Source organism: Patagioenas fasciata, chromosome 10 (assembly GCF_037038585.1).
Source record: "Patagioenas fasciata isolate bPatFas1 chromosome 10, bPatFas1.hap1, whole genome shotgun sequence".
NCBI classification, from domain to species: Eukaryota; Metazoa; Chordata; class Aves; order Columbiformes; family Columbidae; genus Patagioenas; species Patagioenas fasciata.
The window spans coordinates 12,930,911-12,947,319 of NC_092529.1; the positions used below are offsets into that span (position 1 = coordinate 12,930,911).

General features: G+C 35.6%; 1 protein-coding gene across 14 annotated transcripts in view; it reads right to left on the bottom strand.

The window, feature by feature from the left end:
- The window catches only part of ERC2 (ELKS/RAB6-interacting/CAST family member 2), a 433,731-nt gene that overhangs the window by 91,036 nt on the left and 326,286 nt on the right, over nt 1–16,409 (bottom strand). The gene's annotated exons all lie outside the window — the stretch shown is intronic.

The window sequence follows — 16,409 nt, forward strand, 5'->3', positions numbered from 1 at the left end:
AGGTGTATGTTTGTTTTGGATAAGATTACAACAGTTTTGTGGGCGGTGGTTTGGTTTTTTTAATAAGAGTAGGAATTCATTTTATCATTCAAAGAATAATTTGGAGAAACATGTTCCTTTAGGAAAAAGATTTAAAACATCATCATTTCAAAACAAAAAAAACAAAACAAAACAAAACAAATCTTCTAAATCAAATGCAGTAATGAACAGCAACCATCTCAACTATAGGACAGTGCATTGAGACATAATCTCCGCGAGGGGAAAGAGAGAATTCCCTGTACCTGATACCTTAAACAAGGATCTTCTCTATCTTTATATTCGATGCAAATGAAAAAAGAGTAAAAGTTTTGTAAACATAACGCTTCAATTGATCTAATTTTATTTGGGTTTTATATGAATGTGATCTGTGTACATTTTCAAACACAATCACATTTTCTTTAACACATGCACAATATAAAAGTCTTCTAAAGTTATATAAACATCACAACTGAAAAATGAACCCATTTTAGGAGGATGAGTACCATTCTCCTCTAAGAGGAAGATAGGGAAAATGAAAAGTGAAAATCCTTCTAGGATTTCACATCATTCCAATTGCTTCGAGGAAATAGCTGCTAATATAGAAAATCTATAAAGATTTTAACAACAAACCACAAGGACCAACATACTGACCTTCGACAAACATAAACCAACTTTCGCTGTACATTGACCTAACTTATACCGCTCCTCCTTTGCCTTAATAAAATAGAATAATAAGCACAGTGCATACAGTACTTTTGTTAACATAAGAAATGCCCATGAAAAAATGTGTGTAAGGAATACCTCAGACCTGGATGTGCTCACTTTGCCAGTTCTAACCACTTTGGTAAGTAAAGCTTCCTGCCAATATGAATAACTAGATCCTTTGGGAAGGAAAACTGGCATGCTCTACCTCATCACGCTAGCCCTCATACCACACAGCCAGTTAAAGAGACATTCACTAACACGTATGCCAACACGTGCGTGTTCTGCTAGAAAAGGGAAACAAACAGTAAACTGAGGCATTATTCCTGAGGATGTTCTTTACACCCTCTTCCTTCTTTCAGGGACTCTGAGAAGATGGTACTCGTCAAGCTAGTCTCACAAAATCAGAAACGCTCTTTGACTATGCCTACAAAAAAGATATAAACCATATAGCTAAATATGCAAATGAAATGGGATGGGTAAATGCCAAATGGATTTACATTCATGTGGGTTCAGTTCAGGCATGAGTGATTGGAATGACTGACTCTGAAAGGTTCCAGTCACTCTGTGTAAATAGGGATGAATAAAAAACTTTGGCACAACTACTCAATCCCCCACCCTGGCAGGAAAGTCAAGCCAATTGGCCAAAGGAATTTAGATTTAAACTTCCTTGAACATGCCAGGATGATAAAATTGTACTTTAAAAATTATCTACAAGCAAAAAGTTATTTCACTTATTCTTTCCACTCCAAACTCTGTTTTTTTTATGTTTCAATGCATGTCAAATTTTCAAGCATTTAGAAGGTAAAACAATTAATAGGAACTCCTTAATCTAAACAGCACAATGTATTTACTTTTTCAAGCTTTTGAAATGTGCTTGCAAATACAAAACCAAACCAACAACGTGTAGCAGATTGTTTTTAATAAGCAAATTGACCAGTTGACTGATTTCCAGTGATGACACTAAGCACTTTGATGGGTTTTTTTTAGCTCAATGGACATACAGTAATTTATTGAGTGCTAGATAACCTACTAGATTCCTACCTGGAAACCCAATAAACAGCACTGTCCTAACCACAAAACCAAAATAGCCAAGTTTATACTGTTAAGGCTTCTGCGCAACAGGCCTTCTTTTTACTAAGTGGCAAACCCTTGGGAAAACAGTACAGACCTGATCTGGAATCTGGTAGGCCTGATTTCTGCCCCAGCATAAAGAAAGCTTAAATCTGGTGAATCAAGCCCTCTTTTTTTTTTTAGCATCGGGAGTTCTTTGATGGTATCCTGGTATTTTGGTCATCTTCTTTACCATGATACATCCCTTACACCGCAGTAATGCAAACTGTACAATTCTAAGAAAATCAGAATAAAAGGCAAATTTACTAGATTTCAAATGACAAAAACACAGCTATCAAAAGGCTATATTATTTCCTGGTACCTCAAGGCATGTGATTAATGGATCTGTTGGCAATGATGTTTTGTAAAACAAAATTATAATACATGTAAATGCACTGAGTCACAATAATTTAGGGAAATAAATGTTTTCAAAGCCAGGAGCAAAAGTATGGGCACAAACTTTTGCTTACATGCTATTGCTTACTCAGAAAAACAAATAAATGTATATGAAAAAAATAATAGCATTTACCATAGTATTGGTTTAATAGTGTTTTCTAGCTTTTTTGTTAAAATTTGACCTCTTCTTATGCTATTGAGGATGTGAATTATGTCTCCCTTAATAGAACTAACCAGGCAGAGGTATAAATCCATTGTAGGAGAAGAAGAATTTTAAAAGAAAAATGGTTTTTAAAGACTACAGCTGTTGAATTAATCTTCTGAATATCTACGTAATATCCCTGCATGCTACGAGTGGGATTTCTTTAATCTGTCCACTTGACATCGGCTATACCTACACCATTTTTTCTGTTCTCTGATCTGTAGATGACTGAAGATAATTTAACTCATTGTGTCAATTGTGGCTATTTCTTTCTAATGAAATAGGTTTTGGTTATGCTTTATTATAGTAACATAATCAATATACATTGTCTAACTCACTGGAAAGACCCCGTCAGAAGATTCTTCTGTGAGCTGGGAAGATGATGTGTATAGTAGATCTCCATCCATACTAAATCCCAGCCAGTTTCTTTTGCATTAAACGCATCATCTAGAGGTGCAGACAGTTTATATATGTCAGTTGTTACTCCTAGCAATGAACAAACCAATTGTATTCTATTCTTGAAGATGAAAGCCAGTTTCCTAAAGGGGATTTCACATTAACAGCCTACAGTAAACATCATCAAAACAAAAGCTGCTCTGGCACAACACAGGCACAACAAAGGTAAAAGGAAAATCTAGTCTTCCTTTGTGTTCTAGACCTCAGCTCTCTCCACTTTCCTGTTTTGAAGTTTCAACTGTGTGCTGCTCATTTTATGTGCCTGCAGAAGTAAACTACAGATCATGGTAGCTTGGCTATTTGAGGAATCTAAGTAAATTAACTAATAAATGATATTAGAAAAGTCAGATTATGATATAATTATATAGATATTGGAGGGTTGTGATAGCCATTTAGAGAAAATTAATTGGATCAGGGGTAGGAATGCAGATTATGAACTATCAGAAAGACATACTACATACATTGTGTTTACAGGTGAGATTATCCGCAGATTAAGGTGAAGAGACACAAGAAAAGGGAAACAAGATAATTAATTACCATTTCTATAACTCTCAGTCCTTTGTACTTCTACCCACCTCCTAATTCTACCCTTAAAGCTAGCTCTTAGCATTCAATTCACCTACCACTTTTATTGGACATAATCCAAATGGCTTGTTTTGTCATTCACTTTTTCACTCTGTCACTTCAGATGTTCAGACTTGCCAAAATAAACTACACCCCGTCCTAGTGCTAAAGCCAGTCAGGTTCTTCAGTGCCTTCCTACTTCCACCTGCCTGAAAACATTCACACTGGTCAGCAAGACTGTTTCTCCCTCAATCTCAGCCAACAATCACAGGTTTGAAGAAATCCATCTTTGTCAATCTGCAGTCTCAGAAAGCCAGTTCCCAACTTCATAACTAATCTCTTCTTTCTCACTGATATCACCAACCCACAAATATCTTCCCTCTTCATCACTGGCACTGGAAATGAAAAACCAGAAACAAAAGACCACACATTATTTAGCTGATGTTAGTTTTCGAGCCAAGCACAACTGTATGCAGTCATTTGATGAAGTTTCAGTTCCTTTATAAGAATAGCAAAACCAAAACCAAATTCTTATTCTACAAGGAAGAAAGCGTATTTCCTGCCACCTCATCGCGCTCCATCTATCACTGGGAACAGTTGTATCTTGCTGTGATAATCTTGGTTCAAGGATCATTACCTTATACAAATTGAAGTGCTGTTGCAGGCATTGAAACATTTAGTAGTTGGACAGAATTCACACAGTTCTTTAGGAATTTATTTACCAGTAAGTTTTAAAATAAGTAATATCATCTACTACCAGAATCTGTATCTCATCGTGTTACTCATATGTTGGCCCATGTGATTAAACTAGCTATAACAAAAAGGATGAAACGAAATCATTTTAAAAGATCATGTTGTAATATAAATCTGTACGCATCTCATATACAAAAGGACTGGTTGCAACAAGATGATTGGAAATTAAACCAGCCTTTTGCATGATGCCACTTCCTGTAAGTGGTTTAAAACTATTTTTTTCCACTTTAATGCAGTATTCAAAGCAGCATCTGGGCAAAATATGCTTTTAATATATCCCAGTGATTATTTATTGCTTGCAACAATATTTGGCAATAAAAATATGCATGCAACAACTTCATGCAAAACTATTGTACAGACATTCAGAAAAGCAAGTACAAGTAAAAGGCAATTAGTTTGCTAAGAAAGAAGGCAGGCAGTAACATGCATTTTGAATGACATGTCTAAGTTTCAACAGCAGCTTCCAGGAAACATTTACATTTGAAAAATCCCTACTTTGACCTCTTTTTCCCCAGTTTGCTTGCTGGCAGATAGGAGTACATGACAAATGAACCTAATTTAAGTGGGCTGAATGCCAGATTGCCTGTTAAAAAAGAGCACCTGATTGTACATTAGGTGAGAGGTCAGTGACACTGAACACCAGCAGGTGTAATAACAACCGCAGGCTTTTTGTAAAGGAAATGCAAACAAGAATTCACCCCGAGGACATTCGGGACAGTGCCTATCTGCTTAGGTACCAAGTGATTGGCAGTCAGGATTGCACATCAGGATACTTGGTGATCCTTTGTTAAGCTATGTCATGACAGACCTTTGAGCAGTATGTCATGACAGACCTTTGAGCAGTATGTCACGAAAGGTGAATTCTAGCTAAAATCATAAACCAACAGAAAACTAGTCACTGAGAAAGTGACTTTTCTACTATGAAAAAGCCTCAAAATACACAGAACAAATTGTTCTGCATCTCAGCACCTGTTTTCTCCTTGCTACAAGACCTTTATTCATCTGTCATCATTTGAAAACACTGGTGTTGGAACTACCTATCATTAATCTTTGAAACATTTGCCAAGACAATATTAGATTCTTGCAAACTCTGCACACTCTACCCACCATTTGTGGGAAGAATGTAGAAAAACAGTAAGTAAATAACATTCTAAAGCAGTGTTATTCCATCTTATTAAATTACATTAATTTGTCAAACACGTCTCCTGCAGGTTTGGAGGTTTTATATTCCAACTACTGCTTTTTAAACTAAGGAAAAGTGACTGGTTGATAAGCAATATTCTTCTTCAACAAAAGCTTACTAAAATTGCCTTCTAATATCAATACTGAAGCCCACAATTTGTAGCAACCACAGCGCAGTCTTGTAACAAAGACAATGTCCAATACAGCTTTTACAGATTGGGCGGGGGGGCGGCTTTATTTTCTAGAATACCACATCCACACTTTACTTCTGGAATGTTCATTTGCTTAGTAATTCATCCTGTACAGAATTTCATATTCTATGACACTTTAGTAGCAACCTAGGTGCATCAGATCACATAACTTCACAAATCTCAATACACAAAGACAGCGTTTGAAATATTTCCAACTCCAGTATATTAACTTAAGTTTGCTTTCTGGGTGCTAAGCAAATAGTTAGTTTTGTCCAATCAGTCCATCTAGGGGAGAATGTACTTATGTGTTAATCACCTGCTGCGTGGTGGTGGGGAATCTGTCCTTTGATCAAAGTGAGGCATGCTGGTTTTACTTTACATCCTGTCTCTCTAGCTCTCAACTGGCCCATAGCTGGAGGGATTCATTTCAGGATTTTTCTTTATTCCCAGTATTCTGTTACTTGCTGCATACCACCACCCAAGACAGCAGGGCTAAAACCAAACACTCTTTGTGGTACACCCATATAACAGACTTCAAAATGGAAACTATATTTAAGTTAAACCTTAAGATCAAGTTTACTGAAATCCTGCAGCACGTACAGCTTTTGAACACTTTAACATTAGACCAAAGTTTGACAGACAGAGTCAAGGAGAGATCAGTACTTTAAACCCATCAATCCTCAAGGAAAAACAGAGTACAGTGGTAAAAGTACAGTTGACAGTATGAATTTTGTCTTGGTGTTAACAGCAGTTAAACATAACTAGAAAACTCATGGGTTTTTTTCTCTGTAGAGTATATTTTTCGTGTAACTAAGGTGGGGTTCTCAGTTAGCTTGTCCTAAAGTACATTCTTAGAAGCTACACTGCTTTCAAGAGGGAAGAAAGGGCATTTTTCTTCTGGCTCTTATACTGAAGGACCATTTCCACATAAAACTTTCTTCAAACAATAAGACTGTATCTGTGGAAGATTCACATTCAACTTCACTAGTTTTCATAGTAGGACCCCTCTTTCCTACAAAACGAAAAGACAAGGTACTCTAAGACACTGCAATATTTAAACAAGTAACCTTCACTTCTAATTAAAAGTTACAGAATTTATTAAAGAAGTAAAAGAGATGTAACTGCAAAAAAATAATTAGGCCTCTGAGAATGAGCCCTTCTTTCCTCTTACGACCAGTTGCAATCTTCTGGTTTACAGGTTCAATTTTAAAACTATTCCTACTAGCAGATATTTTTTGAGCAATCCTGCCATTGTAAAATAGTCAATTTTAGCTATGAAATTGTTAATAATAAGACAGTTTCTTGTTAAAGTTTCTGCCACTGACTTTAGAAACTGAAGAAATTTCCAAGTGAAGACAAAAGTCTCTTAGAAGATATATGAGCACAATTATGTAAAAGATGGAAAATAAACTGAATCTGGTTCAATAAAGAAAACAGCAAGCAAATTACGAGCAGTTTTATATTTGTCTAAAAGGATGATCCACCATTTGTAAATAGTTTACAAATGAGTGCTGCAAGACCTATGTACATTTCTCAACAACTTTATCAGCTTCAGACAGAGTATGAGTGAGTATAAATTAAATAGGATGGATAATAACTTTTCATTAAATCTAAGCACAGATTTAAATCATAACTAGAGCACAGAGTTAGGCAGAGAAAACAATTTAGAGAGTTGGTAAAAAGTTCTTTTAGTAGCATGACACTGGAGGCAAGTGCAACATTGGATCATGAACTATTGCAATTTGCAAAAGGAGTAAGGCTTTTCACCTTCATCCTTCCTCCCCCATCCCGCCAATTAATGCAGGTAGGATATAATAGTCAATTGCATTAAAAAAATTAAGGGAAATCTCAGCGTGTTTATCACCCATAAGGCTTGAACATTCAATCAAGATGTTAGGGTTTGTTATTACTTACGTGGGTATGAATTCCTATAGTGGTATAGAACCAAGGTAAGTCAGACCCAAAGCCTCCAACTGTCATAATCAAAATCATTCTAGCCAACAGAATTTCTAGATCATTAAAAACTTGCCTCATTGTTTACATTTGACCATACCCACATTCTTAGAACTAAAATGAATCCTCATGAAAAGCTCACATACAGGAGCCAGGTCAACAGATGTAAAACACTACACAAAGAATGTGACTGTACTGTCCTTTGATGGCTCCAACAAATAAAGATTTAGGCCTCACCCACATTAGGTAACAGCAGTAATTTATAAACACTTAGAGATAGATGTTAAGATCTGCTATAAAGAGCAAAGCTTTCAGCTTTGAGCTTTACCATCTAATGCATTTCAAGGTCCTAGAACTATGTGTGACAAAATTAATAATATTATTAATATAACTGGCTCAGCAAAGACTTATTACATGATCTATCCAAGGTAATTTTGGTTGTCTCTTTTTTTAAGAACCAGTTTTCCTAGAATTTAACACACATTTACTATCCAAAATTATTGCTCTAATATAAAATGGAAAATACCATTTACTACTGATCTCAATGTTTGCATCTGGTAAAAATATGTCTATCTGCAAAATGAACAAAGAGGTTCTGATTCTGATTAGTTAAACAAGAAAAGTGCACTGGTTTAATTTAAATTATTTTAATAACCTGATTACCTAAATTGGTGCAAGAGCCTTTGAAGATAAAGTGATTTCATTAAGGATTTTTTTGGTTTTAACTTACAGACTTCCAGGCTGAGCTTTTCAACTTGAGTATGTTACCATCACTATGTGCTCTTCACCAACATCAGCTGGATGTTACCACATAGTTTCCAACAGAAAATCAGAAATGCCAGAGTGCTCTCTAATCTGCACCAGGCAATGATAAACAGGCCTGCCTGATGAATGGGTATTCATCACTACTTAAGCTGATCTGGCTCGGTTTCCTTGAAGTTGATGTGGGATTGATGGGTGTGATTTTTTCTGTTGAGAGATGCGGGAGGGTAACAATCTCTAGCAGAAAAATAGTAATAAGCACATAAGGGTGGGTGGTAATAAAATCACAAACTGGCACAGCTGTCCATGGCCTAAGGCTGAGGACAGATATCCTCATCTTCATTCAGATATGCTGTTGAAAGAGATCCCAGCCGCTTGTCCCTCTTCCTTCTAAGACTGTTACTTCTTCAAATCTTCTAGTAATGCTATTCAAATGAGTAGCTTGCTTATTTTAGTCAAAAAGGTCTGGTTCAAAATGAAACTAGTATATGAATCATTCAGCTAGTTTGATAGAACTCAGAGAGCCAGGCTGAAGAAGAGCCCATGATCTGGCCAGCCAGATGATCTGAAAGCCTCTGGTAGGGAACCAGTGAAATCATGACTGCTATTCTGGAAAACAGACCTGTAAACATTTTCAGTGTTGAAGTGTTTATAAAGATCAAAACTGAAGCAAAATAAAGCAGCAAGGCTCTGCCATTTGTGATATGCAGGGATATTCCATCATAACAACTAAACTTGGTCTTTGCCTAGTACTCTGTTGAAATGGGCAATTAGCACAACAGATACTTTTGAACAAACTAGAATACTGATGCCAAAAGGGATGCCTAATCAGGGTGGGACAGTATAGCAAAATGAGGAACATTTACAGGAATTCCTTAAGATTTCCAATCCATTACATGTGTATTTGCTACTGAGCAAAATTATATAAATAGCTTAATGTTGTCAAAGTAACATTCCCAAGATGCTTAATACTGAATTTAACTAAATCACATGGATAATTATCTTTCCTAGATTTCTGTATTGTACTCTCTGCTATAGAATTATTTATAAATTTTCATCCTGCCCAAAGCCTTTTCTTTGGCAGAAAAAGAAAATGGCTATGCAAGCAGTACACACCTGCTGAACCAGCCAAATGCCTTTTTTTGTTTGTTTCTTTGCATCTACAATTCACTCAGCTCAGTCTGAACTCTAGACACCACACCCCAATGAAGTGCTTCAATTACTGCATGTGTGTGATCTGAAAATCTGCATTAGAAACCACTGCCAGAATAACATGAACCATAAGAGACAGGGATGTTTCTCAAAACTGGCTCCAGGCTTTGTGGCTGGTAGGACTGGATATCTGTGATAGCAGTCATCATCTATCAAAGTTTTTCCTTGAGGAAATCAAGAGTCATATATGATGACAACGGTATTTCATTAATGTTAAGTAGGTCAGCACAGGGAGGTGCTATTTTCTACACTCTGCTGAACATTTTCTCCTTTACTTTTCATAGACTTCCCAGAGCCAGTTATATAAACCTCATGTATCTTCAAAATTGACTGGGCTTTTTGTATGTTAGTATTTAATCATAAAATCTTACATTCAAAAGTTTAGGTCCTATGACTTTTGGTTAGGTCTTTGAGTTAGGTGGTACTTCTGCTTGCAAACAAACCAAGGCCTTCCAAGAGGAATGCTGTACTGCCAAGTCTCATATTCACATACGCTAAGATTAACAAACAACTGCTTGAAACTGTTTTCAAGATAAATAATAGGAATTTCACATGTTCAAATGAATATGTACAGAAGTATGATCCAACAAAACACAAATCACCATTGAATTCATCTCTTCAAAGCAGATTTTTGCTACTTCTTCCAAGATGTCAACTTAGCTTCAGATATTAAACTATACTTAGATTATTTGATTACTTCATTTGGTATCAAGTCAGTGATTATCTACTCCTGTTTACAGCAACTCTAAGATTTCAAAACTAAGTTTAGCTGTGAAAAAGCTTACTGCCTTTTCTCACTTTCTACAGCATTAAAATTGTCTAGTGCATATTTTTACTCTGGAAGATTATAAAAGAGCAGGAGTGATGATTGTAGGCCGTGTGATTGTTGTCTTCAGGTTGACTACATCAAAAGCTTTGAAGTTCAGTTCATCAGCTATATTTTTTAGATTGTTTGCACACCTATTGCACCTGCAGTGAAGAAGCTGAGGCCAAAGTTCAGGCAGAATGGTCTGACTCACACTGTTAAAATACAAGCGACAGACAAAAAACTATTGAATTTATGTAAGTTCTATAGCTAGACATGAAGGTGATTTGCTGTCTCATAAATACCAAGGATAAGATAAGATAAATGCCTGTCAGAGTAAAGTAAAAGATACCTAGTTTGTACAAATCTCTTTGAGAATACATCTATGCATATGCACAGATGTTTTTCTACTAACACTAGGAGCAAATCAAAAGACAGAAACTGCTCTGAGTGAAAAATTAACAGTAATGAAATAAATAACAAGACTCTCATTTACTTCAATGGGCCCATGATTTCAACTTCTGGCCTTAACTCTAATGTATTTGGCCGTAGGAGTGTTGTAACAGAAAATGAAGAATTTTTTTTCAAAATAACAATGCTGAATTTTTTTAGTGATCTTCCATTCCGTAGGAAACACAGAAGTTTCAGGTGTGTCAAGTGATTAATATATTTCTAGTGTATAATGAATAAAAAACAGCCAAATCCATAGAGCTAAATAAATTCTTATGTACTTTTAATGAAAACCCTCTGTCTTCGACAGTGGGCAAATAATTCCTGAAAATACTAGCAGTAGTAAAGACATCTTCAAGAAAAAAAGGAAGGTAACTTTTCAACTAGCATAAAGTTTCCCAATTAAAATAAAAACTATAAATGTCTTCCATTTTGAATACAACTATTTTAACAGGAATGAAGACTAGTCACAAATCTGTCTATAGTTTGCCAAACAAACATTCCTAGGGAGGTTCCTCCTTTTGTTTAGTAAAAAACAAGTTGCAGTAAGACAACAATCACGTCTAAAAATTCACAAATCCAAAATGCCCTTGGGCTCCAGTCAGTGTAGCAACACCCATTTAGCTAATTATGCAGAGAGCTAGTATTCATACACGCGATGAGAAAATGAAAATGAACACTGCAAACAGTCATGCTTGTTATTTTTCCATTGCTTTGCATGCTACTGAGACTCATTTCACAATTAACATTTTTTCCAAAACAGGCTAAACAGAATATCCAAACACATAAAGAAAAAGAAATTATTTACAAAAAACTCAACTTGAAATAATGAAAACAAAAAAAGCAGAACAATAGCTAATATTTCATGTCTTTAAACATGTCCTTATATAGTAACATGACCAAATTTTGTTATGCTTTATACTGTTATTAGTAAGGACATCTTGAAAGAGAACTGTTCAACACATCTCCACAAAGGAAAAGCCAGGCACCACATTTGTTTTAAAACAGCTTTTTCCTTCTCCTCCCTGAAAACATACAAAATACATGCAATAGTCAGAAGTGAACAGTGAATATTTGCCTAAGCAATAATGAAGAGGCTTTACTCTCTCATTCATTCTGCAGACAATTTCTGCTTTGAAGGGTTTTTTACTGAACGACACTGATGACTCCTGAAGAATGCCTCAACAGTGTCTTCCAAGGTAAAATTTTAAAATTGCAGACTCTATGTTCTGCTCCTAAATTCAAATTTAGCAAACTAGCTTTGTGATTCTAGTTTCACAACATTAGACATCATTTGCTGACAGGCACACACTTCAGTCCCTCATTGTTTCAGGTGTGAAGGTAGTCCCGTGCTAAGGAAATAACAGACAATAAACTTGTCCAAATGCTCCTAAACATCTTTTAAAACATCTGATTTACTTCACATGTGACAAAGAATAAAGTCTACAGTACTGTACAAAAAAAATACTGTACAAACAGGTTTTGTGTTGATTTCTATTACAGACACACGTTGACAACTTGTGGCAAAGTCCTAACTATTTTTCCAATATCTGCTGCACTTCATTGGGAAGAACTGGAAAGGGGAAAAAAAAGCACTTTTGTTCTACCTGCACACCTCAGTTGTGTCACAAATCATATTTTCTGAGAGTCACACAGCTTCAGTTACTCATGATAGACTGCTATATAGGCTTAATTCTTAAAATTTATCATCGCCTCCTGATTTATTTTTTTTTTCCCTTGTAAGGGTGAGGAGAGGGGAAGAGATCCTGTTTCTAACAAGCCCCAATCAGTGCAGCTGCACGTGCCACCGAATTTGCTCGCCGGTGAGCTTTCCCTGAACACCTCATCTGCTCCTTAATAAGCAACCAGCTCTCTATAAACTTAGAACACGTTCTTGTCCTGGCACTCTACATTTCCACCATCATTTCATGTCACTCATCTAGTATTTGAGCAGTGAGGCGGTAAAGTTTAAAAGGACTTAATTGATCTTTAATTTATTACTTTTAAAACATAATTGTGGACTTGGCAGTGTGAGGTTAACAGTTGGACTAGATGATCTTAGAGGTCTTTTCCAACCAAAACAGCTCTATGATTTTATGAATTAGAGGATCAGCCTGCACTATCCTTACTTAGGCAGAGTTCTACCTCCTGGCCTCAGCAAAACTGTTGATTGCATGAGACTATCTACATGGTACCTAAAACAATGTTAGTAAGACTACATAGTCAGGAGAAAATTAGACTTCAAACAAAATAAGTTCAGAAGTTAAAATTTTCTGAAGTATCTCAGGGGATTTTTGTTTTGTAGAAAAAAAAAAATCTTCTTAAAGAGAAATCAACTCCAATTCAAAAGTATATTGTTTCATCTACACTACTGTAACAAAAATTAAGGTTCTCTTACTGTCTTGATAGCCATTTTTCAAAATCATTGTACACTTTGTGAACAAGTTTTTTAAATCAAAACAAATGTGTCTTTGAGACTCTAAAAGCATATTAACACATTTTGGTTTGTAAACAAAATGTGTTTTGCGATGGAACTGTTGCATCCATAGTTTATATAATTCAAACTCTACAACTACAAACTATGGCAAGCTTACAAACTATAAAAAAGTAAGGTGAAATATATTTTTCTAGAAATCCACATTCTTGCAGATCAAATACTTTTAAAGTAGTTGCTACAATTGAATTTTCCTTGCCAACATGTCTCTTGGTTTTCTCATGTTCACAATTAGCTTTTGATAGAAGTCTGAAGTAATTAAAAAATAAAATAAAAAACAAACAAACAAACAAAAAAAACAACAACAAAGCTTTTCTAAAGAAGATATATTCCAACTTAATTGTATTAAGTCTATGTTTTAATATACGCTCAGCTGGCTAAGAGATTTGATTTCCCTCAGCCACACTACTTGTTATGAAAATCAAGAGAAAGTAAGAGAGGAAGAATGGTTAAAACATGTCTAATCCCATGAATTAAGGGCTGTTTCAAGAGTCCTCACATTATGAAGAATGAAATCAGCATCTTCCTACATATAGATGAAATCTCCATCTCATTCCCATTCCATTTGTCTAGTCTCCAGTTCTATTTCAACAGGCTGATGAAAGTTCATCAGTTTGACCACTCATCCACTCTACTACTGTCATGCAAAAAGAGTCAACCCATCTTGCCTAATTCTGCAGCCATGGTGTGATGAAGATAACCAGAGTGTGCACCTGTCACTCCTGGGGGTGAACAATTGCTCAGGGAGTTTTATCACCTTGCCTTGTTGAGAAGAGCATCCAGACTCTCATGTGCACTGTCAAAAACACAGGACAGAGTGCTCTGTCGTGAAGAGTTTATGCCTAGAGCTTCAAAATTTTGCACAGAAATGGATTTATTGTAATCACTTGGATATTCTATGCATGTTAACAATGCCACTTTTAAATGGTAATGAAATATTCAAGACAATTTATTTCATCCTGATTACTAACAATTTGAGCTATTAAATTGACCTAGCCTTGAAACATATGCACCCAAGACAAATTGTGCGTCTTATTTAAATAACAATAGAAATTATTAAAATGTTCCAAAACTACATGACAGACACTATTCCTTTCAATCCATAGCTGTAGCATCATAAAGTGGATTCTAAAAGGAATATCAGACAGTAAGTTATAATAACAGAATTAATTACGATGCCCAGACTTTTTGTAAAGCAAACAAATGTAAAAATGATCATTTTACAAAGACAGCATCTGCAAGATTCAGTGGTATCGGTCTTTTGGCTGTTAGCATTGACTGTAAGTAGAAAAAGGAAATAATCCAATTATCCAAAATTTTCATTTCCTTAACAGACCCAGGGCTTTAGTCTACGTGGCAGGAAGTACCATAGAGTTATCTGACAATCAGGTCATTTTTAGCTGCTGCTCTGCTCAAGTGTAAGAAAGTAGAAATAAAGACCTGGAAAGTAGTTATGTTAGAACTTTTACTCCTCAAGAACACTTCTGAGAACCAAATCCGGTTTTCCTCCAGTTTAATACAACAGCTAAGTAGCTCAGTTCTTCCTGAGCAAGCACTACTGCTGAGCTAGATGAGTGGAGACGGCAAACTCCTGTGTTCACACCGCCACATCAAGCCATCAGCTCTCAAGTCTGTCCAAAACGAAAAAGACTATCCTTAATTTTTTCAAAGTATATCTTTTGTAAGACATACTCACAGCTCTGAAGAGTAAATATCAGGAAATTTAGTATCACATGTATTTTCAAAAAGATTGATAGGTCTGAGACTTAAATTATTTTCTCCCCTAGGGAAGGAGGTCTAGGTAGTACATGAATTTTTCACCTTACAATAGCCATTCCACTAGACTCTATTCCACCTACAAGGACAGGTCTACTCACGAGTTCAGTCTGAAGGACAGGCTGTTCATGCTACTAGCTATTTGTTACGCTTCCTTTGCAGTGTTCCCCCCACTTGAAAAGAAACAGCAAACTAGTTATTTGTCAAGGGTCTGGTATATAATGATACCAGATAAATTATGTTGGCATTTGAACAAAAGAGTCAGAGAGGAGTGTCTGTTTTTAAATTGGAAATGTATATGGGCCTGGAAAATAAACAAAGATCTGCTCTCCACGCCCAAAACAGAAGAATGATACTGACAAGCAGCTGAAAATTACATTACTTTTAAATAACATCATAACAGCTATTAAAATATCATGCAGCTGCAGTTAATAGAACTTGCTAATTGCTTAAAACACAAGACTAAGAAATCCATAAACCTTTTTTTACATTTTTATGTAAAAAAGAAAAACTCCAGACTCTTTTGAGGCTGCTTATTTTCAGGAAAGAAGAAAGTGTAACTAAAAAAAATTGAGAGTATGAATCATATCCTTTCCCACTGTTACCACACACAACATGTGTGTCCATAAACACAGAGATTACCTATAGATACAGCCTGTGCAAGCATGATATTTAAAATTGAATCAGAAAGAATAAAACCAAAAAAGAATTGTAACTATGCTCTGATAAATCAAGGTAGCTTTCTTTTCAATGTTAATGGTATCACAGTGTCCATTGTTGAATCTCAAAATTCTCTGTGATAGAAAGCTTTTAAATTTTTTTTTTTTAACAAAATACAAATTTTTCACTACTTTTGCATCTTACAACTGTTCTGAGAAGCAAGTATATAACAAAAATTACTTTGGAAATTTTATTCCTGTCAAATAGAATGGCTGACTTGTAACATGGCTTATAACGCTACTGGAAACAAAACAATTTACAGTCTTCAACTTGGGCTGACAAGGGCCAAAGCAATATAGATTAAAGTTTAGCAGCTTTAATAATACATCAGTCCTTACTTATGTGAGTAGATTTTACTCCTCTGAACAGTCCCACTGTAGCAGATAGAATTGGTCCAGTAAGAAGTAGCAACATGAGTCACATTTTCTGCAAGTGAACCACCAGGCCTGATGGTGTCAGCAATGTTGAGACCATAGTGATCATGAGTTACAAATTACCCACAGTTTCACAGAACAGTACAAAAAAAGTGGATATGCATTGGTCAATAACACACAGTGACAATATAGTCTTTACTCATAATCGAAAGAAATTTACACAAAATGAACTGCCATAACCAAATTACTGTATGGATGTTGGTCCATCAGATTATTTCAGGCAAAG